The sequence below is a fragment of the Antedon mediterranea genome, chromosome 3 (genome assembly GCF_964355755.1).
Source record: "Antedon mediterranea chromosome 3, ecAntMedi1.1, whole genome shotgun sequence".
In the NCBI taxonomy this organism is placed as follows: domain Eukaryota; kingdom Metazoa; phylum Echinodermata; class Crinoidea; order Comatulida; family Antedonidae; genus Antedon; species Antedon mediterranea.
This window is the reverse complement of record NC_092672.1, coordinates 20100835-20112531: the sequence shown is the minus strand read 5'-3', so window position 1 is coordinate 20112531 and position 11697 is coordinate 20100835.

Genomic DNA, 11697 nt, shown 5'->3' with positions numbered 1-11697 from the left:
CATATATACTAGGCCTACTAAATTGATTAAACCTAGGAAATTTAGTTTAAAGATGTATTGTCCCCCCTGAAAAATAATTTTTAACTTTAACTTTTTCAATATGCCATTTAATGTCACATGATAGTTATCCACTTTTGGATAAATTGGAAAAAATGTATTTAAGCAAAAATGGTCAAATTGGCTGCCAGCCAATGGATTTTTGGTTGAATTTAACTATTTATTATGTTATTTTATAAGTGAAAACATTTTTTTTCCTACGGAATTGATTAACTTTATTAGTCTGATTTAATTAATCTTCATTTTTCATGTTTTTGTGGGACAATACATCTTTGAGTACAACTACTAGTACTAGCAACATCTTTTAGCAAGACAAACATTACCAATGATTTTAGTTAAAGTAGGCCTACTAGTATAACAGAACAGACATAAAGTTTGCATTTGTTTCCTAAAATAGCATTTACACAATCATAGGCCATCTTTACAGGCCTACTGTAAACTCACTATCACTTCTAAATACACTTTGCTAACAAATAGTATATCAACACTTAAATAAACGGAGAGTGTTTGACTGTCTGATAACTGTTATCACTTACGTTCCAATATTGGTGGCGTACTTGCCGCTTTGTTGTGTGCCATGACAAGTTCAGTTTTGAAATTAAGGGCTTAAATAATGAGGCAGACCTGTTAAGTGAAGTTGTTTATTAATATATTTGTAAGTTGCTTTTCTTTGACATGAATGTTTTTCAATTGTAGTTGCTGGTTATGATATTTTTGGACTAAATGTGATTTATGAACTTGTATGTGATATCTATATCTATATGTACTAAAATATAAAACGATCAGTGACTGTTGTTGAGGTTAATGCGTACTGTGAATGACTGCATAGTGTAGGCCACAATCACATTGGCCCGTATTCATGACTATCTTTTGCCGATTTTAATACTGGTTTAGTCCAGGACTAAAGATTGTCCAGACTAAATCCAGAGATAGTCCAGTCATTAATACGGACCTTACGGGTCTTAGAGTAGACGTAGCAAATATTAGAATTATTATATCAAATCAAATAAACAATTATTACTTCTAATAAAAGTAAAAGTTTAGTTGTCTGCGTCTCTTTATGTGCGTACGTTAAATTATATCAAATAATAATGTCAAATATATTTTATTTTTATTTTGTCCAATATAGGCCTACAAATTAAATAATCATCAATTGGTCATTACAAAATATAAAAAATATATATGGTTATTAAAAATTGTATTATATAAAAATGTTTCGAAATATACTATTTAAAAAATGTGTTCCGGTGTGCTCTGAATAAATAAATTATCAAGAAACAATGGACTGTGGAACAAACGACACAGCGTTAGGCTCGTTATCTAACGCCACGAACGTGGCGTAGTAAGTGCCTTCACACGCAAGGCGTAGGCTACGCAATGCGTACGCCATGGCTTACGCCCATACGACGTGTAAACAGGCTCTAACCTACGGTAATCCGTGGCGAGTCAAGGACCGACATTCCAATGTTGTATGGCCTACATTTATGACAAATGTGCTTGTAGATTAATGCTTACGGTATGAATGATTACTATAGCCTAAAATCTCACTTTGTCTGTGATTATAATTAACAAAAATTAGAATCATATCAAATCCAATATTTAATTCTTCTAATCAAAGTAAAAGTTTACATGTCAGTTGTCTGCGTCTTTGTATGTAGGCCTACGTGTGTCAAATTATATACAAATAATTAAAATCATATTGTAAATATATTTCTTTTATATATTTTTTCCAATATACATAACAAATACATTATTTTCATTAATACCAAATAATTATATAGAAAAAAATATAAAACCTGGTTAAACATTGCATTATTTTAAACTGTTTCAAAATATACTACTGTATAAGAAGTAATGAAGTGTTTCGGAGTGCTCTCCATGAATAATAATATAGCAACAATGAACTGCGTAAATAATGAAGTGATCCGGGAGTGCTCTCCATGAATAATAATATAGCAACAATGAACTGTGTAAATAATGAAGTGATCCGGGAGTGCTCTCTATGAATAATAATATAGCAACAATGAACTGTGTAAATAATGAAGTGATCCGGGAGTGCTCTCTATGAATAATAATATAGCAACAATGAACTGCGTAAATAATGAAGTGATCCGGGAGTGCTCTCTACGAATAATAATATAGCAACAATGAACTGTGTAAATAATGAAGTGATCCGGGAGTGCTCTCTATGAATAATAATATAGCAACAATGAACTGCGTAAATATGAAGTGATCCGGGAGTGCTCTCCATGAATAATAAAATAGTAACAATGAACTGTGTATAACAAACGACTTATTAAAGATGTAGGTAACCTGTACGGATTATGGATGGAATAACGCTATCTTCTTTGTGAAGCAGATGATACATTTTGCAGATTTCGTTTTACCAAGAGAACACATGCATCCTGTTTAAATTCAAGTACAGACATCAATTCAAATCCTACGCCCTGCCCTTCTTGTGATTTTCCAAATATAGGCCTAGTAGCTTCTCGACAAAAGAAATAACACTAACTTATTGTCAAGAGATCGGTAATTTGTAATTAGCTCACAAGAACTGTATAGGCCTACAGTTGTTTTGATTTAACCGTGATCTCCATTGTATTTTAAATTACAGTTGAGTTTTATCCCTTTGTTTTTGTTTCAAGCTGTACCGTTTATCTATTTATTTATTTGTCTGTATTGTACAGGCCACATACAGCGAACATGGGACATCAAAGAACTGCCCTAGTAGTTCTATTAATATCTGTAATTTGTAAAAGGGGGAAGGCAGAATATTTGTTAAAGTCAACTGATACCGTGGAATCAATACAAATAATAACACGCTTCCCAAGACTTGCCAGCCTATACATAGATTCTTTATTCGTCACTCCGAAGTTTAAAATAAACCATACTAGCATAATATACTGATCTAATATAAAATAATCTATTCAAAGTCTGATTTAATTAATCTTTATTTTTCATGTTATTGGGGGACAATACATCTTTAAGTACTAGCAAGACAAAGTTTGCATTTGTTTCCTAAAATAGCATTTACACAATCATAGACCATCTTTACAGGCCTACTGTAATTTTCAACTCACTATCACTTCTAAATACACTTTGCTAACAAATAGTATATCAACACTTAAATAAACGGAGAGTGTTTGAATGTCTGATAACTGTTATCACTTACGTTCCAAAATATTGGTGGCGTACTTGCCGCTTTGTTGTGTGACATGACAAGTTCAGTTTTGAAATTAAGGGCTTAAATAATGAGGCAGACCTGTTAAGTGTAGGCCACAATCACATTGGCCCGTATTCATGACTATCTTTTGCCGATTTTAATACTGGTTTAGTCCAGGACTAAAGATTGTCCAGACTAAATCCAGAGATAGTCCAGTCATTAATACGGACCTTACGGGTCTTAGAGTAGACGTAGCAAATATTAGAATTATTATATCAAATCAAATAAACAATTATTACTTCTAATCAAAGTAAAAGTTTAGTTGTCTGCGTCTCTTTATGTGCGTACGTTAAATTATATCAAATAATAATATGTCAAATATATTTTATTTTTATTTTGTCCAATATAGGCCTACAAATTAAATAATCATCAATTGGTCATTACAAAATATAAAAATATATAATCTGGTTATTAAAAATTGTATTATATAAAAATGTTTAGAAATATACTATTTAAAAAAATGTGTTCCGGTGTTCTCTGAATAAATAAATTATCAAGAAACAATGGACTGTGGAACAAACGACACAGCGTTAGGCTTGTTATCTAACGCCACGAACGTGGCGTAGTAAATGCCTTCACACGCAAGGCGTAGGCTACGCAATGCCCACGCCATGGCTTACGCCCATACGTGTAAACAGGCTGCTCTAACCTACGGTAATCCGTAGCGAGTCAAGGACCGACATTCCAATGTTGTATGGCCTACATTTATGACAAATGTGCTTACGGTATTATGAATGATTACTATAGCCTAAAATCTCATTTTGTCTGTGATTATAATTAACAAAAATTAGAATTATTATATATCAAATCCAATATTTAATTCTTCTAATCAAAGAAAAAGTTTACCCATCAGTTGTCTGCGTCTTTGTATGTGCGTGTGTCAATTTATAAACAGTACAAATAATTTAAATAATATTGTAAATCATATTTCTTTTTATATATTTTTTCCAATATACATAACAAATACATTATTTTCATTAATACCAAATATATAGAAACAATATAAAACCTGGTTAAACATTGTATTATTTAAAATTGTTTCAAAATATACTATAAGAAATAATGAAGTGATCCGGGAGTGCTCTCCATGAATAATAATATAGCAACAATGAACTGTGTATAACAAACGACTTATTAAAGATGTAGGTAACGTGTACGGATTATGGATGGAATAACGCTATCTTCTTTGTGAAGCATATGATACATTTTGCAGAGAACACATGCATCCTGACAGCCTTCAACGACTCGATTTGGTAGCATTCTCCAAGCAAATATTTGCATGCTGTTTACGTGAGCAATTATCTTTTGCCGTTTCATGGTCCATTTTATAGATGAACGTTCGGCTACATACTGTCCACACAACATCGGCTGACAGATTTCGCTGCCGTAAATCACTCCCTGGCACGATAACAGGTGTTTAGCAAACGCGTTGACTTAACTTCAAATTTCTTGGTGTATCCATCATTTCACCTGTTTGTAAAGTGCTCTTCAAAGTCGTCTGTAAAGTAACAACGTACATGGTGACGTCCTTGAAGGCAAATACCAGTCTACCATCACTCTCGGCAAACATGAAAATCCGTTAGGCTTCATGAATCGAAACTGGTACTTGGATACTCATTACACGATCTTAATCGTCGGGACGAAACTCTTGAAATCTGTTCCAGCTCTTTACCATCCCACATTGCTTAGTACATTGAAAAAGACTCTGTTCTGTCGAATACTATCGACATTCATCTTCTGTCATTATGATGATTTTGAAAGCCATTAATGAAACAAAAATTATAAAAAACTATTATTAGGTATATGTTTATTATATATGTGAGAAAGCACGCAAGCTATGTTTCAACAATGCTGAAGTACAAATTAAAAAAAAACCCGGAAAACGCTGGCTCCTCCTCAAGTCGGTTATGTTCCTCATCCCAGCATATAAAGGGATTTTCACGTTCTGTCGAATGTCAAAGTCGACCGAATAACAAGAAAAGAATGGCTGTCTTTAGACAGAACCTTTCAGAAATGCGTATGTCGTTCAGAATGTCTGATTGAGTGAATGTAGCATAGGCCTATAATTCTTGTATGAGCTCCGGTGTCACGTGGGGATGTAATTTCTTCATGGTAGATTTATATTCCTTTTGCATAGCCATCTGTGTGGCTGCTATAAAAGACCTTGGAAGACACAAGAGTCCCTGTGGCACATTAATGTTCTCTATGACATCGAACAGAGTGTTTGGTAGGAAACTGTCTTTTCTATTCATTTCACGTTTAATACCACCCAGTACGTTATGATACATGGTTAAGACGTTAATGTTTGCGTTTTCTCTAAATTCGCCAAAATCAACCTTAAAGTCTACGCTCTTGATGCACTGCCAAGTGGTCCTTTTCAGTTTCAATATCGGTTTTCTCAACAAATCTTCTGGCTGTGCTATAGTTTGATGCATGAAACTCAATACTTTTCGAAATCCGTAAATCTGCTCTGGGAACAACGTGCCATTGATTTGATTATCGTATACAGATGTATACGATAAATATTTGTAAAACGATGAGTGCCTGGCTCTATGCAATTCATAGCCTCTGGTCAACACAACTCTTTTGCAAATCTCTTCAAAGTATTCTATGCTTTGAGTTTTCTGCTTTTCCTTTTCGTATCTTAGCAACATTATTCCTGTTTGGGATCAATGTTCTAACACTGTTTTACTACCGTTTCCATATCGCTTCCCCAGGCATAACGAGAAAGACCATCGATTTGTTAATAGTTTAGCTATGTTAATTTAATGTTTGTTTCATTATCAAGAACAGTATTGCACGCACCATTGTCAATAATATTATTATGACCGATGTCTAATACATTTGCATGCTTGCATCAATCAAGGCGCTTTCATGAATTTCAATTTAACATTATCCCCATCTTTGTAAGAAATCAAAAAAAGATAACAAATAATTGAAAAAATTAAAATACGATTTTTAGTTTGTTATTACAGAAATATTAAAACATTGTAAACATACGATAAGAGACACACATCTGCATACGACAAATTTTTTTATTTTTTGGCTAGAAAGTTTTATTTAGAAAACAAAATAAGAATACGATGTATCACAAACATACGATAACAGGCACACATCTGTATACGATATTCAAATCATGTCGCATACGACAAGATTTCTACCGACATAGGCTCACATACTGCCACGTCTTTACATCGTTGAAAGCACTCATCCGATACGGGAATTGTTTCTGGATAACCAAAATAGAGTTGGAACGCACCTTCCTATACGTTTCCACCCACTGAGAAAAAGCAATGAGAACCAAACAGGCTGCATCCATCATTGTCAGGTACAAGAGGCCACTGATCATTGATATCAGATCTGTTTAAGTTTCACGTTTCTAAACAATATTTATTTATATTCTATTCTATAAGTTCGTATAGGCGCCCTCTACAATGAACAGAGCGCCTAACAACACTAGTACGCCTATTATTTAGTGCAACGAAAAGTCGGGTGGGATCAATTAGAGGAGAGAAGTCGAATTTAAATGAAAGCGGATCACGGTTAAATAAAAAAAGGTATAACGGAAACAGAGTAAATACATTTATGAACAAAAACAATAATTTTGTACACAATTCTTTTTTTTATATGAAGCCAATCGAGGTATTTCAATATAAACCATCCGAAGGCTGATATCGTCCACACGCAAACACAGCCTTGTTTCTGCAATCGCTGTAATCGTTTAAGATCAACTTCGCGAGCACGGGCGTGAGCACCAAGCAAGAGCGAGTTAGCATAGTCAAGGCGGGACAGGATTTTGGCATGCATCCTTAAGCGTGGTTCCCACTAGAACGCAACGCATAGACGTATCGACGCAATGTGCTGTATTGCGTAATCATAAGTGGGAACCGACGACGCAATAGTGCTGCAAACATCGTATGTTTGATTTCACGCAGGCGGGGGCAAACACAGTGACTGGAAGGGCATTTTCTTACGTTGCGTAGATTGCGTCGCTAGTGAAAACCAAGCCTTAGTAATATATTTACGACAAATTACGGAGTTGGTAATTCAATGACTTGCATAAAGCAATTACTTGAGAGGACATATTCAAAGTGCTATCAAACATCACACCTGGAGTTTTTAATAACATTTTGAAGGACGAATAATAATATTGTTATCTAATTTTAATTCAAGATCTGGTAGCGCGACACGATTACTTCCAAAACAAAAGAACTCAGTTTTCTCCTGATTTAACTGTAACATATTAGCCTACTAATCATCCATTCATTAATTTTGGATATGCAGGAAGTCAAATGTTTAAGTGCATTTTGATAATCATTAACAATTTTTGGGTTAGTATATCATCGGCATATTCATGAATAAGGACGTTATGATTACGAATGATATCACAGATAGGAGATGTATATAAGATAAAACCCAACGGTCCAACAATTGTTATTAAGTACTTTGGTGCTACGATCTATAAAGCATGTACTGTACCACGATTTAACCGAACCATATATTATACCAACACGTTGATGATCTAACCTTTGCAAAAATAAATCATACCGTCCCATCGATCGCATTCATCACAACACGTCACAATTTGAGTACCGTCTTCAATGATTTAATGCACGCCTATTTTTCGTTTTCTCTGATGCATGCGTCGTGATATGATAGAAAACGGCCATACACCGTCAACGTACACGGATCCAATTCCGATTCACATTTCGCAAAGGTACAGTAGTGAAAGAGTTGTTTCAACAGTTTTGTTGTTTCCATGCGTCACAATCGGTTCTAATAACCAAGAAAACCAATATCTTGTCGCATCATAAACTACACGAGACATGCAGACGTCGGTGATGAAAATGTTTTTGAAAATCCACTTTGTATAGACGCTTCTATGATATATGGCGAAGTAAGGACTTGATTTAATAGATATTATACATGTCACATTAAATAGAATTATGATAATATATTTTGCAATTGTAAACTATTTTATAATACATATTTATTAACAAACTAGTGTACATTCACTTTTACAGACAATTATTTACTAACATGCTAAATTAGTTCACAAAAAAGGCCTAACACAGCAACACCAAAAATCAACGAATCGTTACTCAACACGGCCTATTCTTTACCATTGCTGCGTACTACTCTACTCCCGGTAAATTAAGTATTGCTTTTATGATATAAATTAGTATAAAATACATGTTATTAACAGGATAAAATGTTAAATTTCATTAACATTTATTTGTTTTACCAGAAACAAGTTAAATATAGGAATATTATTAAACTATCCTTCGTGAACGCGTAAACACCAACACGCCCGGTCACGCTATCGTAGCGCCCGGTTGATAAAGCAAACTGTTTATACGGCAGTTTTTAATAAATAAATTGCATAAAACGAACAATTAAATATCCAAATAGTATTTAACATGATGTTGGCATGTAGTTGATAACATTTTTTATCATGAAAATACTACCGGTGGTCTAGCCTTTGATTATTGAAACCGTCACAAAAAGTTGTATACATCACAGATACATCCACACTTATGGCGGCGCCCTACCACATGGACAATATTACTGTTACAGGGAAAATCGCGGATTACTCATTCTTGTGATATATATTCTTTGGTACTTCGTAAAGAAAAGGATCCTTTACTCGTCACGTGAATCGTTCTTTTGCTTTATCCACAAGCTTTGTTTTTTAAATCTGTAAAAATACTGACTGTTGACCAGTACTGTTTTGTGTAATCGAGGTAGCTTTGTCCAATAGTTTATTGTCTGTTCTGTCAAAATATCAACGAAACGAGTCGGAGGTATTCTGTTCGGAATGTCAACGTCGGCGACCATCAGTTGATTTGAGATTATTGAGATTTTAGTAAGAACAAAGATTATATATCACAAGAATGAGTATTCCGCGATTTTTGCATGATAAATTTGTAACAGAGAGTGATGCTCGCCCTCAGATGGGATGCGAATGTATACAGACTAAATAAGACTTGATTTAATAGATATTATACATGTCACATTATGATTAAATAGAATTATGATAATATATTTTGCAATTGTAAAACATTTTATAATGCATATATAATACCAAAGTAGTGTACATTCACTTCTACAGAAAATTATTTACTACCATACTAAATTAGTTCACAAAAAAGCCTAACAGCAACTCCAAAAATCAACGAAGCGTTAGTCAGCACGGCCTATTCTTTACCATTGCCGCGTACTAATCTACGCCCGGTAAATTAAGTATTGTTTTTAAGATATAAATTAGTATAAAATACATGTTATTAATAGGATACAATGTTAAATTTCATTAACATTTATTTGTTATACCAGAAACAAGTTAAATATAGAAATATTATTAAACTATCCTTCGTGAAAACGCGTAAACATCAATTCACGCCCGGTTGATGAAGCGAACTGTTTATTCGGCAGTTTTTACTACATAAATTGCATGAAACGAACAATTAAATATCCAAACAGCATTTAACATGATGTTGGCATGTAGTTGATAACATTTTTTATCATGAAAATACTATCGGTGGTGCAGGCTTAGATTAGTGTAACCGTCACAAAAAGTTGTATACATCCTTTACTTATGGCGGCGCCCTACCACATGGACAATATTACTGTTACAGGGAAAATCGCGGATTACTCATTCTTGTGACATATATTCTTTGGTAAGAACCATTTTCGGCTCAGCTTTTGTTGTTTCCCCCAATGGACTGTCAATAATGGGCCTAATAATTACAATAACAACAACCCTTGTACCACAGACTGGTAATACATTAAATCCCTTAGTTTGCATCATTTGCTGAGCCATAAACTGCATTTCTCATAATGCACAAAATAAATTAATATAGTGATTTTCTGATGATTTTTTTTAAACATAGCAATCCATTATAACAAACATAGCTGATGCACTACACATTATGAATAATTCATAATGTTTGCATAACCTACCTACAGAAAAATAAACATACAAAAACTATTATATTAGATTGGTATTCTTCTTTCAATTTATTGGATTTTTAAACTTCATATAAAAATTGCTTCAAAATTGCCGATAATTTCCATCTTAAAATACCAAATGTAATTAACCTAATATTGTGGCAGCAGGTAAAAGTTGTGTAAACAATTTAATGACTATCAGCCTGTACACAGCCAGCACTCACACTCTTTAGGTGAACATGTCCTCATTATATAAGTAAATTATATAATAATATTTATATATTTTATTTGTTTATATGAGTGACTACATTGTTATCAGTATTGTAACTGTGCATTATTATTGCTACTATCACTATTGTTATCTGTTAACACACATCCACCTAAAAATCCCACATCATATAAACACACAATATTAAATGTGTTCATTTTTACAATTGTCTATATACAAAAATAAATCATCTTATTCACATTTTATTTCATAACGTATATAATATAATGTACAAAGCTTTAACAATAAATCATCTTATTCACATTTTATTTCATAATGTATATAATATAATGTACAAAGCTTTAACACTTACAATAATATTTAAGTATTTAAAATAAACTCACAATGATTGATTGTAAAAAAAACATACACAAATATAAATTGGAAAAAAAAAAAAGCACCTGAAATAAACAACATTGAAATAATTATTCCTATCACATGCTATTTATTGTACATTAATGAGTCTAGTCTAGTGGGTAGATAAAGAGGTTACAAAAACATAGAGATTTAAAATGGTGTATGTCAGTTGTTTGTTGCCTTCCATATCTACATGATCCATCACATGTTATATATTGTACATTAATGAGTCTATTCTAGTGGGTAGATAAAGAGGCTACAAAAACATAGATATTTAAAATGATGTATGTCAGTTGTTTGTTGACTTCCATATCTACATGATCCATCACATGTTATATATTGTACATTAATGAGTCTAGTCTAGTGGGTAGATAAAGAGGCTACAAAAACATAGAGATTTAAAATGGTGTATGTCAGTTGTTTGTTGTCTTCCATATCTACATGGTCCATCAGATGCTATATATTGTACATTAATGAGTCTAGTCTAGTAGATAGATAAAGAGGCTACAAATACAGAGAGATATGGTTTGCAAAAAAAGGTTAGACTTGTGACAGTAAGCTACATTTCATCTTTAAACTTCAGCTGTCTGTATACTTCTTAAGGACAGAGAAGCTGTATTGTCCATCAAGAGCTATTAAATCTGAATCACTACTGTATGAATTTTTGCAAGATTAAATATTTGTCTTGAAACATTATTACAATAACCAATAAATAATTTAATAATACAGTCAACTTTCCAAAACAGGACAGCCTTGGGCTGAGCTAATATATCTGGTATTCTGAACAATTTGGGACATTAAAAAGGTATGGTTTTGGATGAACTGACTGTATTTAATAAAACTT